The sequence below is a fragment of the Adelges cooleyi genome, unplaced genomic scaffold, assembly GCF_023614345.1.
Source record: "Adelges cooleyi isolate 19-005CV unplaced genomic scaffold, UGA_ACOO_1.1 ACOO_flye_CR_arks_rails_tigmint_CR_PRNA_521, whole genome shotgun sequence".
Taxonomy (NCBI): Eukaryota; Metazoa; Arthropoda; class Insecta; order Hemiptera; family Adelgidae; genus Adelges; species Adelges cooleyi.
Genome location: NW_026096210.1, coordinates 120205 through 138492, shown reverse-complemented (window position 1 = coordinate 138492; position 18288 = coordinate 120205). Strand labels below are relative to the sequence as shown.

Below are 18288 nucleotides of genomic sequence, written 5' to 3'. Positions count from 1 at the left end.
TATGCATAGCTATGTTTCGATGCAACTTTTTTTTAAATATCTGTCAAAGATGCTGTGATAGACAGAAAAAAATTCCTAATTACTGAACTAATAATTAGACATCATAGTTAAACCTTTAAATTAAGATTTTGTAACTCCTTAATAAGACTGGAAGTAGTACCTTATATGTACTTTCTAATGTCAAACATGAAACAATTTGTTTCCTTGCCATCAAGAGCATAAACAATATTTTAAATATGTACACTTTTTCCATTTTAACTTTACGTCAGGATAAAACTTTTTTAAAAATCAACCAATTACTTTTGAATTTGGGTATCTTTTTCTATAGATATAATATACTATTACCAGTTTACAGAGACAATAATATTAAGCCTTTCATCCAGTGAGGGTTTTATTCTTACTCTTTTGGTTTGGTTTTATGTCTTTAGTTCTAAAATCTAAACTAAAGCTTAATCCAATTGAATACATTAAAAGTTAGAGTATCAATAAAATCATTTGTTATGTCATTTTGTGAAATGTTAGAACACTCAACATTTAAGCATTGTGTGCAACTCAACTTTTTTTTAAATAGTCCCAAATTCATTTAAATATTTTATTTACCTCGAAAAAAATTCCAACATTTGCAAAACTAGAATTACAATAAACTACAAAGGTATATATTAAAATATTCTATCAATAAATACCGTATGTCACAGATCTTAAACGTTTTGTAGTTTAAATTTAATATATTATGATTAATACCTTATTTAGGATTTTGAAGCTTTATTAGAATGTTCTCAGGAAAAGAAGCCAAGTCGAACAAATTTTTAAAGATATAATTCAAAGATATTTTCACTGAGCCAAATTCTTTCTTCATAGCTGACATTATCAAAAGTTGTTTAGGTTTTGTTATAAAAACATATCAGAACGAGATGGAATTACTTTTATGATAATGTATGTGCCTTTTTGGTTAATATCAATCAAGTTCTTTTAAATATAATATAATTCTATGTGTAATAATTACATGAAAGTGTTCAAAATTAAAAAAACATGTTTTGTAGCTCATGGTAGAATAGTAAAAATTAGTTCAGCAGTATGCATAAAGTTGAAGATGCTAGTACATTTTTATTTTCATAGCCAAAAATATGTCTAAAAATATCGTTATTGAAAATAAATTAGGAGAGTAAAAAAAAAACCTCTACTCAAAGTATAAGAATTTTAAATTCTATACCCACTCTAAAAGAAAAAGAAAATCATACATTATAGAAGTCGGTTGCAATTACATTTTGTAATTAGACCTTCTATTCGTCTTTGTCATTGCCGTTGCACCAGTGGAACGAATTTTTAGTGTTGGTAGTGTGGTATAATCTAAAAAAAGACGGAGTATTAATGACAAGAACTAAAATTTAGATTACTTAAATATGATAAATAGTTTTGTACTGCATTTCAAACAGACAACTTTCATGCAAATAATTTCAATTTTAATTATTAAATTAATAAGGTAAAAGTAGATGAAAATTATTTGGTAATGAGGAACCTTTATTGACTATTAGGGAAAAACAGTCAACACCTTTTTATAAATAGATCAAGGGTTAGAGATGGTTAAAATTTTTTTTATTTTAAACAAGCGACACAAAGCATATGACTAAAATTTAATATCAGCTCAAATTTAGGGCGGAAAAACGACCACTTTTTCAGAAGCAATTAAATATGCAACGCTACAACACCGTGTTTGTACTGCCATCAGACAAAGTAAGGTCGTAACACAATAAACAGAACGTTTAAATTAAAATCAAAAAAGCAATAATTGTCGTCACTGTAGCGTAATTTTATACAAAGCAGTTTTATTAAGCGCATTTAATGTATTCTAATATTATTGATAAGCAAACATTCATGTATATTGGATATGCAAAAACAAAGTAGTCACGTTTAGTAATGATATTCATTGCTTAATCTATATTTGAATATACACACTATAAATCAAAGTTCACATTATGAATAAAACTTTTTTCTGTACAGAGAGCTTTTAATTTACAACATTTATTGTAAACTAGTAACTTTTTCTATGAAATATTTGTTGTAAAAGTTTTTCTAGGGGTATTTTTAGAGTGTAACAATTATAATATATTGTCTTGTAAAAGGATACTTCTAAAAAGTATTTTAACCCATTGGTACATTCTGACTAAAACATTAAAAAAAAACGTATTTAAAATAAAGTCTTAAAATAAGACAGAGTTTCCTGATGTACACTTAGGTAGTTGTTTAAGTTTTAAATGCTAACTTTTAGGTATTGTACATATTTTATTTTAACAAACGATCAATTTTTATGATATGGTTTTCAGGTAACATTTTTTCTATAACCCTATTTACCTACCGCAGAAAAAAAGTAAAAGGGATTTTCATTCCCTTAAATTAATATTTCTCCTAGAATAGATTTTAAATAAAACAAAGAGGCCATGAAAAATACAATTTAATTAAATAGACTTTTTTTTGGAACCAAGGCGCAACAAATAATTTTGAGTAAATTAATTTTGGTGTAGTCACTCTCCTACTTTTTTACTCTGCTTTTTCTTATATATTTTCAATATATAAAGGAGAATATATTCAAAAGTATTGAAATGCATGAACAAATATTTTATTACAAGTATTTAAACAGAATCATAATTTTATAGAAGAAACAAGTATAAAATCAATGTATTTGTGGTTAAAAACATTGATCATCAAACTAATTTCAACAAATATGTGTTTCATATTAATCGTTCAGTTGTACCTTTGCATTAAAAAAATTTAGTTTGTAATGTTTATAATGTTAAACCTATATTCTATAATAATTTTCTTAGTTAATTAGTTATTAAATATAATTTATAACATTAAACCATACTTTATAATGATTGTTTTTTCTGTAACCACTTTAACTTTTTTTATGTTATTCATTAATGGTTTACAAAAAGGTGTGATATTTTTTAAAATTAAAAACGAAAAACTGTTATAAAACACTAAGTATCAAGATTAATGTTTTGGTAGTAGTCCACTCTAAAACAAAACAAAATCATACATTTTAAAAGTCGATTGCAATTACATTTCGTAATTAGACCTGTCTGTCGTTGCCGTTGTCATTGCCGTTGCATCAGTGGAACGAATTTTTAGTGTTGGTAGTGCGGTATAATCTAAAAAAAAGACGGAATATTAGTGACAAGAACTAAAATTTAGATTACTTAAATATGATAAATAATTTTATATTGCATTTCAAACAAACAATTTTCATGCAAATGATTTCAATTTTAATTATTGAATTAATAAGGTAAAAGTAGATGAAAATTATTTGGTATTGAGGAACCTTAATTGACTATTAGGGAATAATAGCCAACACCTATATATTAATAGGCCAAGGTTTAAGGGTGTCTAAAATTTATTTTATTTTAAATAAGCGACATAAATCATATGACTAAAATTTAGTTTAAAATAAAAAAAAATACCCAGACAGTTTACATATCATAACTTGAAATTATGATGCGCTATAACGTTTTAGTTTAAAAATAGTCGAATGTTTATAAATTTGTATGGAAAGTTTTTTAAACATAGTTTTATGAATAGGTATACTTTGATAAACTAAAAAAAGTATACAAATCCATTTACCCCAATGGGTAGACATTTTTTACTTTATCTCACTCTATTAGGTGTAGTTTATGGCTTTCAGACCTGAAAATTAGTCTAAATATAATTTAGCGAAGGGGGAGGGGTATAATATATTTAATTTTCTCAAAAACGTGTGGTCTATATTATTTTTTATTAAAGAAATACAAAAAAAAGAGTTATAATAACTCTTGAATCCCTATGATCTCCAACTATCCAAGATGTACCGTTTCCATTATGCAGTGGTTCGAAATCACTGTTTTTTTTTAAATACCAATTTTTTACACGATACTCTCCAACAAAAAAACTAATATTTATGGGGTTTTGGCCAAATATTTCAGATTTTAAACCACTGTGTCGATCCCACTAAGCTGTTTATTAATAAAAAACATTTTGATTGCAATAAGACAATAATAAAATTATAATTACATTAAGACAATTATAAATGTTATAGTCCCACTCTCAACCATATTTTTTAACGAATAAAAAGTTGTTAATTAATTTAACAATTCAATTATAGTATCTTAGCTTCAATTTCAGGAAGAGTAGGTATTGGCTTTATAGTTATGTGTTTTAGCTTTGGGACGGAGCTAAGATGGTATTGGTAATACAACGATGTGTTATACGTTTTGTTTTGTTTTTTTTTTGTGTAGAACACACATTGGGACTTAGTATTAGAGTGAATACATGATTGGTAGATCGGCTGTCAATAACATTATGTTACCGTTGTTTCCCATAAGTCGTAATTGACTACCTGTTGTGTTCACTCTTATAGAGCAACCTAGTAGTATACTATAGTACCTAACCTAACCTAACCTAGTAGTATACTATAATCAAAGTGTATTTTTCTTCTTTTTTGGACTTTCCTTATATCTCCAAAGGATCTATTCAGTCTAATTATCAGTCCTCGAATCTTAACACTAACCTTAAACATGTAAAAAAAGCTATGGTTTCCACATCTTCTAGGAGTAAGGGTTTATGATTTTTTTTTGCCTATTCATAATATGTTAAAAAAAAAATTAACATTCCATAATAATATGGATTAAAAACTTCAAAAAGAAAAATTACAAAATTATAAGTTCCACTAAATCCACATCTTGTTAGGTTGACAAATTATTCCCTTAATCATAAAGAATTTTGAATTCTCTGAAATACTTGTAATTTCTTAATTATTCCGGACTATGAATTGACAGCAAATACTCCATTTGATAACTACAATAGTTGAAATGAGCAGCTATAAGATTGGTTGCTATAAATAAATACTTCCTGAGGGAAGAAAAAAAAAGTTAAAATTTTACAATAACCAATTATTATGTATATACTCACCAAACACGACTATTCTAATTAAAAAAAAGATGACTTGTAGCCACTCAGCAAATGTCACAAAAATTGTTCGCTGTAAATTATGGTGTTCGTTAAAAAAATACAAAAATTAATAATTATTTTAATCATCATTATTTATGGCTATGCTTACCACGAAAGATTATTAAATTTGAAACAGAAGATATGTTGCCAGTCAGCGAAACTTGCAAGAATCGGTTACCATTATTCAAGTTTCCTAAAGTAAGGTAAAACAATTATTATTTTAAAATTATCAGTTATTTTGTTTATACTAACTATAACTACAACTGTCTAAATCCAGGAATAAGAAATGTTGTATTTCAGCAGGACCCCCAAGAATTGACGGCTGTAAATGAGGTTCCTGCAAAAACAAAAAAATAATAACGTATTATTTACGGTCATGAGGATTTTGTCATTATATTAGTCAAAAAATGATAAATTTGAACTTTTACATTATAATTTATAAATCTCATCTTTCGACTTTTAATAGCTGCGTGTATTAACAAAATATCTATAGCTGTTTTAATTATAACTTAAAATAAAAATCTATTAAAAAATTAGCACTGTGTAAACCTGCATATTCTAAACCAATCACAGTCCAAACTAAGCATTGTTTCAACCAAAACTGACTGTCGTCATATTGTCTTTAAATTTTATTCATTTTTTTGAACCGAATGGTATATAAATATAACGGTGGTTTCACCGCACTTCACTAACCTCTTATAATATGATGGATAAGAATTAAAATAATCAAATATTTAAAAAAGTTTAGGCCAAATCTGTTGTAATCCCTGACAATGATAACATTGCTACCAAAATATGCGTATACAATAAAATGCATTTTGTTTTGTAGTTTAGGATTTTTGAAATATTTGATTTTTTCTTAATAACTATAATAACTATAGTTGCTTAGCTGTTTTCTAGATAATAACATAATATTTCTTATTTTCTAAGTCACATTAATGATGTGAATACAAATAAAATGTCTCGATTTTATGTTTTCTTGGGAACTACTAACCACACAAATATATTGAACAAAATTATTTTTACTAATTATTTAATAATAAATGTAAATATTGAAGTAACCATATTCTGCTGATTTGTCCGAATGATATTTATTAATATTGGTCAGGTTAGGTTTACTATCAATCAAACTTAATAATTCTTCGAATTAAAAAAAACGAAAAACTTATTCTAAAAAATATAAATGAAACTACTACCATTGTGTAATCATAATTGCCGAAATAATAATACATTTTATTTTTAATTTTTAACATGGTTCGCATAATTCAACGCATAAAAATAAAAAAATATTTTTAATTAAAAATCAGTTTTAAAATACAAATTAACATATATTATAAACAATTTCTCTTAAAAACCAAAAGTAACTAAAAAAGACTAATAACATTTTATAACAAAAAATAGTAATAATATTGTTTACCATATTGCATGTGTAGTTTATGAAAATTAAAAAATACATTATAAAAATGTAAAAACTAAACAATTCATGTGACCGTCGAAAAATTAAATGGAAAAATAACACTTATGTTATTGATTTGTTAAACGATAGTAATAAATAAAAAATTATAAGACAATTAATAAAAATATATTAAATCTGAATTAAACCATTAGTAAAAAAAATGATAAAATAATAACAAATAGATTTTAAAAAACTATTTTTAAAACTGCCAAACAGTCACGTGAGGTGTATGAAACTATGAGCCGTGTGCTTTTGCTTGGTGACTTTTCAGAGTATCTTGGCGACCATATGATTAATTTCCACACACTTCGATTTAAGTACATGTTTGTTCATTTTAGTCAAGAATAAAATGTCAATTTATATGAGTACATATGTTTCTACCAACTAACAAAAATATTAAATACATACATATGTATTCTGTTGGTGATTCTTGTACAACCTGGAGTTACTTAATTTAACAGTACAATTTAACTACCAAATTATATAACATGTTGAACACTGGTTTATAAAGTATAAAACACATTGGTTTCACTAAATGCGGTTGTGCAAGAATATTTGTATATTATATTATTCTAAGTTAAACTTTTTAAAGACTATGTTGATTTTCTACTCATATACGATTAAATAGAAATATTATATGTTGTAAAAATTTTGTAATTTTTATTTTTATTTGAAAACATAAAAATCTAACAAAAGATAGTATTTTTAAATTCCACAGTTATTAAAGTGAATTATGAACATAGGTATTTTAATAAAGAATTGAAACTATATTACCTACTTATTATTTTAAATCTATAATTAACTCAACAAAAAAATAAACACAATTTACAAGTAACACAATAAATTATTATTCTTTAATTTAATCTTTCCATAAACATGATTCGTTGCATAAAAATTAATTAATATTTTTAATTAAAATTCAATTTTAAAATACAAATTTACATGTATTATAAACAATTTCTCCTCAAAGCCAACAGAATGACAGAATGTTTTTACACAGACATTACGTCGCCGGTATGTGTTCTTTCGTGAGTTTTGAGGTAAGATTGTATATTAAAACTTTGTTTACAGACATCGCATTTATCATAGTATCATTCTGCATAGATATACATAAAATTGTTTTAATGATTTGATACATTTTTTTTAAGATTTTAGAGGTTTTTGTTAATATGTACGCAATCTGCGAAAACATAGTTTTCCGGAAATTAAAGAAAAACTGTAGTGCCGAATTTGTTTTTCGTTTAATATGTTATGGATACATATGAGTTCAAACAACTGGCAAATTTTCAACTTAAAGGAATTAAAATTACGGCTAAAAACCCCAAAAAACTTGTACCCCCCTCCCCCTAGGGAGATGGATGGGAAATGGGTATAATTTAAATTTGATACAACTGACGTGTGAGGGCATACCAAATAAATATTCCTAACAAATTTCAACTCGATCCGACTCTTTTTCTCGAAATTATAGCCAGTAAATTTCTAACTTAAAAACTCGTACGGTTTTTTTTGTTTTTTCAAATTTCGACTGTGTAGAAGTAAAATTTTTCGACTTTTACCTCCCCAGAGTACCAACTAGATTAAATTTGTGATTTATAGAGTTGCTACTCGAAGGAATTGGTCCAGTATTAAAAAAACCAGTACAGTGGGGTCGGTGCATAGTGGGGACGGAGCATAGTTGGGTCGGGGCATAGTGGTGACGGGGAGGTCACAGGTTTACAGGAATTTTTAAATCTGAAAGTGATAAAATCACTTTCGAAAAAACGCTTCGATGCAAATCGGTAGTTAGTATTTTCATGCCAGTACAGTCCAAACCAAGCACAGTATAAACCAGCAAAGTTAGAAAGTTTTAAATGAAGGTTCTGTATTTACAAATGAGCATCAAAGCGTTTATTTGAAAGTGATTTTATCCGAGAGGACTAGTACAGTAGAGTATTGGCATAATGTAATCAAAGCAATGAGGAAACGGAGAGGTCACAGGTCTACAAGAATTATTATAAATAAAAGTGATAAAATTGAACAAAATCGCTTTCAAATAAACGCTTTGATGTTCATTTGTAAATACAGAACCTTAATTTAAAACTTTCTAACTTTGCTGGTTTATACTGTGCTTGGTTTGGACTGTACTGGCTTGAAAATACTAACTACCGATTTGCATCGAAGCGTTTTTTCGAAAGTGATTTTATCACTTTCAGATTTAAAAAATCCTGTAAACCTGTGACCTCCCCGTCACCACTATGCCCCGACCCAACTATGCTCCGTCCCCACTATGCACCGACCCCACTGTACTGGTTTTTTTTTTTTTTGCAAAAACTTAGTGGACCAAATAACACATATACAATGTCTTGTTATATTTTGTTGGAATGGTCGACGATTCATGTTTCAATCGTTTGTACTCCATAGTTTAAATTATAACCGCTTATTCTCAATAAAATTAATATTTATGTATTATATACTTCCATTAAAGCAATCTCACACAAACTATTTATACTTCACAGATTATATTATTTCAAAGCTATATTATACTTCTATTTTATTAGATTGACAATGTACAAAATAAAATGCAACTAAAAAAACCTTTTCATAGATCCTTAAAATGTAAAGGGTGGGTTAGTGAAACGGGTTTTACCATTTAAATACATTAGAAAATCGCCGTTTTACTGCCTCATCCTGTATATTAATTTCTTGTTATTTTCTAAAGAAAAATCGATTTTCTTACATTTAAATTAAAATAAATCGTATACTGGTACTGTGATAGAGAAAACAATAAATTTTACCTACATTTATTACTTATTAGTTGAATATTACTAACGTGTATAGCCACTAGCAGTCGGCTGTTGCCTGTTATTTAACAATAACCTTTTATGGAGATTTTAAAAATTGTGTTTTTTTAATAATAGCATAGGAGCAGTATCATGATGTTAAATGTTCACGAGATTTGATCTAGTCATAAAATAAAGTATTATCATTTATGACTTAATTATTATTCAAATTTATCTTAATAGTAATAGTACATAGTAATAAAATAATGAAATATTTTTTACAAAATAAGAGCTACAAGTTGATAAACTAAAAAAATAAAATTAGCACGAAGCAGATTATCTAATATTAGACAATTTAAACAATCAATTAAATGAATAACAGTATAACAATATACAAAACATTAGTTTTTCTTTAAAAAAATTGTGTAATAAAGAAAACATTTTGAGTCGGTATATTGCATAAAAACCAACACATAATTTGAATGCAGACAAATAATAGTCCTCTTCATTATTTGCAGGTATTTGGACATTAAATACTCATAGTTAACCTTCGGTAAGGTTATATAACGCAGGCTATAAAATAACGAGATAACGACAGTGGTTTTGTCGTATCAGAATCATTAAGTGTCTCAATAAGTACACGGACAGGTTTTTTTCCCAATAAATGGAGTGTCTACTATAATCAGTTACACGATTTAGTCGTCTGTGATATCATGTAATAAACACAATATTATGATACCGATCATTGGGCCCTAAACTAATCTAACACGGATAGACGTTACCAACTGATAGTTTTAAGTGTTCGTTCGTTTCTCACATCTGGTACACTGGGTTTTTAGTTAAAAAAAAAAAAAAAAAAAAATTGAATTTGTGTAAACTTTAAGTCAAAAGTGGTACTTGAGCACAAAACCTAATGGTATCATTCTGCATAGATATACATAAAATTGTTTTAATGATTTGATCAATTTTTTTTAAAGATTTTAGGCGTTTTTGTTAAAATATACGCAATCTGCGAAAACACAGTTTTCCGGCAATTAAAAAAAAACTGTAGTGCCGAATTTTTCACCCGCTTAATATGTTATGGATACATATGAGTTCCAACTACTGGCAAATTTTCAACCCAAAAGTTTTAAAATTACGGCTAAAAACCCGAAAAACAAAAAACTTGTACCCCCCTCTAGGGGGGCGGGAAATGGGTATATTTTAAATTTGACAAAACTGACGTGCGCGGGCATACCAAATAAATATTTCTTATACATTTCAACTCGATCCGACTCTTTTTCTCGATACTATAGCCAGTAAAAGTTCTAACTTAAAAACTCGTACGGTTTTTTTTTTTTTTTTTCAACTTTTGTCTGTGAAGACTTAAACTTTTTCAACTTTTACCCCCCCAAAGTACAAACTAGACAAAATTTGTGATTTATAGAGTTGCTATTCAAAGGAATTGGTCTAGTATTAAAAAAGTTACAGTGTATACAGCGAAAAAAAATTGCCCACATCAGAGTAAAACCAATAACTTCTCGCTTTGCATCGAAGCTAAAAAGTTACAGTGCATACAGATAAAAAAAAAAACACATCATACCTTCGCAGCTTTGTATCGAAGCTAAAAGCTGCATAAAAAGCAAATTCCAATAGTTTTGTTATTGTTATACATTATAATAAAATATTATTCAAGGTTCTTTTGGCGTTACGTTTTATACATGCACGGTTATTCTATTGACCAGAGTCCTTATAATATACGTTTTATACTGTACCTAATATTACGCTGCAACCTTGTGTTCAGTTTTAAAACATTTTGTAATGCTGTATGACGAATGAGTACGGTGTAAAGAAATAATATGTCATTTGATGAATTTTATCGTAAATTGTTAAAACATAAAAAAAAAAAAAATTGTTCAACGTTTAATGCGCGTATGACGTCGTCTCGTACCGTACTGCATGCAAGGCCATCCGCCATGGTGAAGTAAAAACGGTAGCGTGCGTTTCGCCGTAATAAATCAATAATAACGCTCGGTAACAGCTGAGGGAGTCCAATATGCATTGTTGCTATTGCAACACCCTCGCCGCCACCACAACCCCCAAAACGTCACGTAGCATTTTATACCATCGCCGCACATAAAAAAAAACATTACACTCATAAAACGTTATGGATTTGTATTAAACAAAAACGTTTGTAATTTAATAATAAATTAAGTTAGATTTTGTGTGATACATTATATTAATAAACATTGAGTATATTAAATTTGTTTTTATTATAATACTCATTCTATCAAATACTAGTTAACTCAATGTTAAATTTATATGTATTTAATAATTTTATATTACGTATTAGGTAATATTGGCTGAGGGTGAACCGTGAAGTGGTGTGACGCCACTGTTCGGACTGTCTCTTGGTTTTAGGCGTATAGTGTGCAACCCAAGTTTCATCTCCAGTAGAAATACACTTGAGAAAATCATCACCCTTCAGTTCATAGCGTTCCAAAAACTCTTTGGAGGTCTGCACTCGATTTCACGGATTTGGCGCGGATTCTCCACTTGGCGGAAGACTCGATCGACATGTTTCACGAGAAAAATTCCTGTGACCACAGTTTTTGACGTACTGAACTCGTTCTGGTCTTGTTTTGAAGGGGAAAAAATAAGCTTAACTGCATTGTGGCCAACATAGCAAAAAAAATTTTCTACGGCCTTGGGGGAGGGGGGGCTTGTATTGGGTTGTATCTTTACTCTCCGGACGTCCTTGGTGCGATATCTTATCTATAGACGTTATTCAATGATAACCAATTATAAAGATGAAAGCATTATTTTTTTCTACCCTTTCAGTATGATTTTTTTCTTACTTGTCTGTCTATCTGTTTATCGTATCTGGGTAATAATATTTATTGACACAAAACTAATTTAGTTTGTGTCGTGCTTCAGTCGGCTTATGTATTATTATGTAGTATGTATTTACGTGCGTCAGGCGTGTAATATTTTATACCTAACCTAACCAGTTTAAGAGCAAAAAAAGTCTCAGAGTCATGATTTAATTTATTTATACTAAAAAGCCTCAAGCTCAAATAGAGCAGCTCGGATAAATGTATTTAAATATACAATTATATAGATGATTCTCTGAAACCAAGGAATTTTGACATAATTGTTTCACTTAAAGAAAAGTCAATTTTTTTACAATATTTTTTTTGTTTCTGATTAAGCCATGAGATTCACATAAAGACCTTTAATGTTCCTTCATAGAAATTCTTAGTTAAGCAGAAAATTTGAATTAAACAAATTGTCATTGTGAGGGACTGAACGGCAGTGTGAAGGACTGAGGAAATTATTCAAACAAACGAACAAATTTGTTTAATTAACAAACATAATGCATAACAACATAATACTGTTATTGACAAATAGTAAGTTATTAGTTATCACAATTTTAATTTGTATTCTACCAAAACTCTGAACAAGACCGAGTACCGCGCGATGATGAGTGAAAAAAAACGCAGCCTTGAACTTTCACTTAATAATATAACACGATTTAGGAAAATATAAAATTAAATAATTCCAGTAACCATGTCTATCAGTGTGCTCATTTTACAAATATTCAATGATGTACGGTAATTTAGAGTTCATCCTCATTATGGTTCCTAGCAAACTGGTTTAGGTTAGGTCGGAGGAAATGGCATGTATACCACTATCGATCCGGTATTCGTCAATTCCGCCCATTTTGGGCAACTACCTACTATATTGTATACATCTATTGCGCCGGTGGAATTAAGGTGGTATACTAAAAAAATATAAATCAACAGCGCCGGGGTTATATTATAGATTAAATGTAATATAGATAAACAACGCGTATGGAACAGCTGGAAGCTCTTTTTTAGTTAGTTTTTCTGTCAATAAGGCTCAGAATGGATTTCAAACATATGCTTTTTTGTGGATCACATATAATTTATTCTGGTTTGAGCTATGCCACACGTTTCCACCACTCTTCCCAACATTGATCGCTCCCAGTGTCCTAAATCTACACTAAAATATTTGTGTTATATGCGTTTCCCATCATAACATGGACATTGTTTATCTATAGTACATTTAATGTATAGTTATATACATCAACTGCGCCAGAGTTTGTTTTTTTACTTGTGATTTTTAATTTAAGTTTTCAACGCTATTCATTCGTATGTATGATTTAAGTTAAATTTTACTTAAGGCGTTAAGCCTGTGATCGCCTTCTAGACTTTAGCCAGTAAACCTAGGATTCTTTTAGTTTAGCGTAGCGAGCGAAGCCATCGAGTTACAAAACACTCGGTGGCCGGCCGTACGATAGTAGATATCAAAATATGGGCGCATACTAGTTGCATCTGGGAAACTACGAATTGCATCCGATCCTTATCGTAACTAAAAAGGTCAATCTACAGTAGTTGCCTCTCAGGCTTAGTATATATAAATATGAGTTGCATCCGAAAAAAATTATTATTAGTTGCATCCCGCTAAAGAAACAGGGGTTCTAAAACAACGCTAAAATTTTATTGAACTTTTCTAATAAAACTGACATTATCGTTAAAAAGTACTACTATCTACGTTATTTTCCATTAATTCCGCGTGTAATACTTTTGCCGGTCTTTCGCACGATGTAATTTTTACTGGTTTTCCTTTTTCATTAATCATTTCATCAATTTCATGTTCCATTTTAGCAAATAATAAAAAATTATAAAAGCACTCGACGCGTTCACTCACAGTTTTCTACTCGACGATTGCAACGATAACACAATTTTTATCATTAACTTAAGCTTAAACCTAAGCTAACATGCATTTTTAAGGTACAAAAACTAAGTTGGCATTCTCAATACAGCTCTTTTAAAAACTGTCTTGCAGGAACGTTACAAGCTAAAATATGTTTAAACGCTTATTTTTTTTTAAAGTTTTAACATAAAAGACATCGTTTCGGCGCAGTTGAAATATACTCTATCGATCGATACCCCGTTGTACCACAACTCACACAGTGACATTTCTAAATAGGGGAGGTGTTTTTGCAGGACCCTGTATAATAATGTTCCTTTGTGATGACGTCACCTGTGTGTATGCACAAAGTAAACACACCAACATAAAACCACGTGAACTGTGCATGCAGCATGCACAATGGTCATCCAGAAGCGACGTTTTTCAATGTACTTTATATTAAAAATAGAAACAACTGAAGGTCTGAATATTAAACTGAAGATAAATCTAGAGTCGGACTAAAACATATACGTTTTTTTTTTAAATCTGTAGTCAAAGTTTTTTTTATATTAAGGAAAAACCAAAAATAGAGAAGATAATAAACTTTGACTGTTGTAAATTTCTAGGTCACTAATGTCTATGAATCAACTATGTCTGAATGAATCAACAGTTGACAAATATTTGAAAATATTTTCATTATATTATTACGATATAAGTAACAATGGAAACAAATTATTATAGACAGGCGTTGTCTCATCACCGTAATCGGTCCAGAAAAAAACTATAAAACACTAGCACATAAAAAATATAAAATTATGTGAGATTTACTTACCATTTACTTTTAACAGAACCGCTGATAATTGATGATTCAAAATTTGCTCGTTGTCGACCAAATTATAAAGCACTCTAGTAGACATAATTTCGAAATTTTCGCGGCTAACAGACTGCCTAACCGGGGTATGCGTGCGGCTCGGTTAACATTTAATAACAGACTGTCGGGCACTGCCCTGGGAGACTGCAGCCAAGACCCAAGGGAAGGGTCAAGGTGGTGTTAAATTTCATAATAGGGCTCACCCCTTCCGGTTTTTGTTATCGCGTGGCAACCTTTCGTCCTCATCCTATTCCGTAAGACTACCGAATCGGTGTACGCGTGGTGTTTAAACAAAACATTTAAAAAAAAAACTCTCAAAGGGCTAATATAAGGGTTAACGCAACCTCAGATGATAGGACTGGATCAAAAGACTGACAACATTTTAAAATAATATCAACTCAACATAAGTAATAACACATTCTATTAAAACTTATTACATATATTTGAATTTTTTTTCAAATTTTTATCTACTACCTGGTGAATTATAAATTAAAAACAGCTTCCTTAGTGCAGAGTAAACGTTCTTAACTGGCTTTAACTGTTTGTATTTTTTTATCTTAGATATTTTTTGAGCTATACTACTGGATATTCATAGAAATTTTTTTTTATTAAATTGTAAAACACGTTCGGCATAAAAAAAAAATCGAACAATATTTTGGAGTACAGCTCGGTCATAGTTCCCTTATATAAAATAGTTCCCTTATATATGGTTTCCTTTTATAAAAGTAATAAAATTGTAACTATTTAGTTAATATACTTAATCTGACAACTTTCCAAGAACTTACAGCAGTTTAAAGTTAAATTTGGAACAGTTAAAATTGTTTTTATAATTTTCAAAAGGAAGTAGTAACTTTGTAGTTATTTATTTGTTATGAATATATACACAATTACATAATATTTTAAACACGTAGCAGTCTTAACTTATAGCCCCTACTAATAGTACAAAAAAGGAAGTTCCCACGAAAACGATGTATTAGTATTCTAACGTCCGAGTTCGGTCTCTCCTGAAATAGCCATTCCGGGTTCACGTTGAAGAAATCTCTTATTCGCGTAGATGGCTGTCAAACGCCGAACATAGAAACCGCCTGGAGTGCACAAGCGGAAACCACTTCTCAAAGTACATTTATATACATTGATAGTATAGCTGTGGTCGATAGGGATAAAACCAAGTTGTATACAATAATACGAAAATGAAATACTTTTTTATGAAGAAAATATGTAATTTTCACTGATATAATTCAGTAATAGCTTTTCCATTGTTGACAATTGAAATTGAAATAAACTGTCATCATAGTAAAAGTTTAAAACTCTTTCAGTTCACGCGCGTCGTTCATCGAAACCGGTTGTCCGTTTGTACGTAAGCAAAGTTTATTTTCGTCGCGCGTTCCAACGCTTCCCTGGGTATGGCACCCAGTAAAGCAATGCCAACTACTTCAAAAAATAGTTCTGTCAAAAGAACATCCAGTACTGCTCTTTCGCCACCAATAATTAACAGAAACAGATATTCACCTTTACAGACTCAAAATAACACAAACATAGATTCGGATAATGATATCGATTTAGACCCTCCAGAGGTAAGACAAAAAATACCACCACTCTATGTTTATGACATCACAAACTTTATCGAATTCCGAAATACAATTACTCCAATGTTAGTTCACGATTTTAACATTGTTAACAAAAATCAGTTTTTGAAGCTACATCTCACCTCCGCTGATGATTATCGCACAATAACTAAATATTTTCTCGAAATAAATAAAAACGATGCAGTCGGTACGGTATATTGTACATTCAGTACCGATGGACAATGCGGTAGTGTGGGGTGGCGGCTGCCGAGATAAAGTTCAAACAAGGGTCATATGTGTAATTGTTTTATTTAACTAGACGATTAGTAAAAAAAGAAACATTTTTTTATTGAAAAAACATTATTTTTTTAAACTAATTACGATCATTTTTAATGAAAAATGTCAGATATTTTAAACGTTTTTTTGATTGAAGAGTGTACTGTGTAGTACTAAAATTTACCCATTTTAAAAAGCAAGGCGCGAATCATTCAATCAATAACGTAGCACAATAAAAACAGCAAATCTTGCGGTAAACTATGATCAACTAAATAAATGCATTTTGGGCTCAAACCGCAGAACTGTTGGCATCGATCGGCTCAGCTGTAAGTTAACTACGGTTAGGTTATGTCGCCGGCGTCACGGTCTCGGCCAGCCTCGGCACTCGTCGGACGGCAGTGGCATGGTCTGCGGCTAGTCGGCACGCCGTCGGCGGCGCCGGAGCGTCTGCGGCGTCTAGTTCCTTTGCCGTCATCGGCGACGGCGGGGTTGTGTGCGTTTAGTCCCTCCGCCTTCGGCGTCGGTGTTTTTGGTGGCGGAGGCGGGACGTCTAAGCTTCGGGTAGACAATCTATGGCTAATTGTAAATCGAACCGGGCGGACTTAACATGTCATCGGCGCGGCGGCTGTAATAGTGAATTTGTTTTGTATCATCTGCACAAAAGTGTACATTTTTTATTAGGAATTATTTCATTAATTATTTTAATACGAGTGATATTACACTGATGACGGGTTGCACCGGATATTTACATAGAGATAAACTCGATTAACTGGAGTTAAAATAAATTATGTTGCAGAAACCATGTTTTAAATGTTATCTGCTGTTAAAAATGTACTTTATCACGAGTTAAATTAATTTATCGCTGTGTAAAAATGTACGTATAGTTAAATTTTGTTTGCAATGTTTTGCGTTAAAATGGTGATAATGGAAATGTGCGTTCAGCGGAAATCAGTGTATCGTTGATTAGTCCCAGTATGATTATACCATTAACTCCTACTGCTGATGCCATTTATTCGTTAACCAGTATACTGGTAATAAACTGAATATAAAACAACAAGTTTAACAAAAGTTAGTTTATTACGGTGGTAAATAATTTACCAATAGATAACAACAAGTTTGGTGCAACCCGGTATGAGTCCTGCAAAAAAAAACAGCATGACATCACACTATTAAGTAATTCAAGTCAAAGGTTAGTTTAATATTTATTATGTGAAATAGTATTTTATTAATAAAATAATAATAATATTGTTAGTTTTATAATTTAATTTTTGGACACAAAATCCCTGTTACACCATAACAGGGGTTTTCTGCCCAAAAATATAATATTTAAATTATAATATTTAATAGTAAATTTTATGTCTTTTGTAAAAAAAAAAATGCAAAAATATTCCGTGTGACGTACAGATTTAAAGTACTGTTCGCGGCCGGACGCGCCATACGCAATATTAGAGTATTTTTGTGTAAGATAGATGTTCATAAGATACAGAATAAATATCAAAGTCCTTTATCTAAAAAACGAATAATAATAATAGTTGTTTGTTATTATTGTTATATTATTAATTATTAATGTATATAGAGAAAAAAAATAAATTATTATTGTTTGGTTATCATGTAAATAACACATTTTTATTTAATTATTTCCACTTGGCTTATTTTATTAATTTTGAACATAGTTGGAAAAATAACATA

At 29.9% G+C, this 18288-nt stretch overlaps 1 long non-coding RNA gene across 3 annotated transcripts; it reads right to left on the bottom strand.

Annotated features, from left to right (window-relative positions):
* Positions 1-1238: 1238 nt before the first annotated feature.
* Positions 1239-11108, bottom strand: LOC126842446 (uncharacterized). Of its 3 annotated transcripts, none has more exons than XR_007686333.1 (7): positions 10947-11108; positions 5230-5314; positions 5087-5170; positions 4939-5008; positions 4681-4878; positions 3074-3146; positions 1239-1280 (listed from the first exon to the last, which is right to left on the bottom strand). It is a non-coding gene; the product is annotated as an uncharacterized LOC126842446 (long non-coding RNA). The 3 variants fall into 3 exon arrangements; XR_007686332.1 differs by having other exon boundaries at positions 4768-4878; XR_007686331.1 differs by lacking the exon at positions 1239-1280 and having other exon boundaries at positions 2937-3146.
* Positions 11109-18288: the final 7180 nt, after the last annotated feature.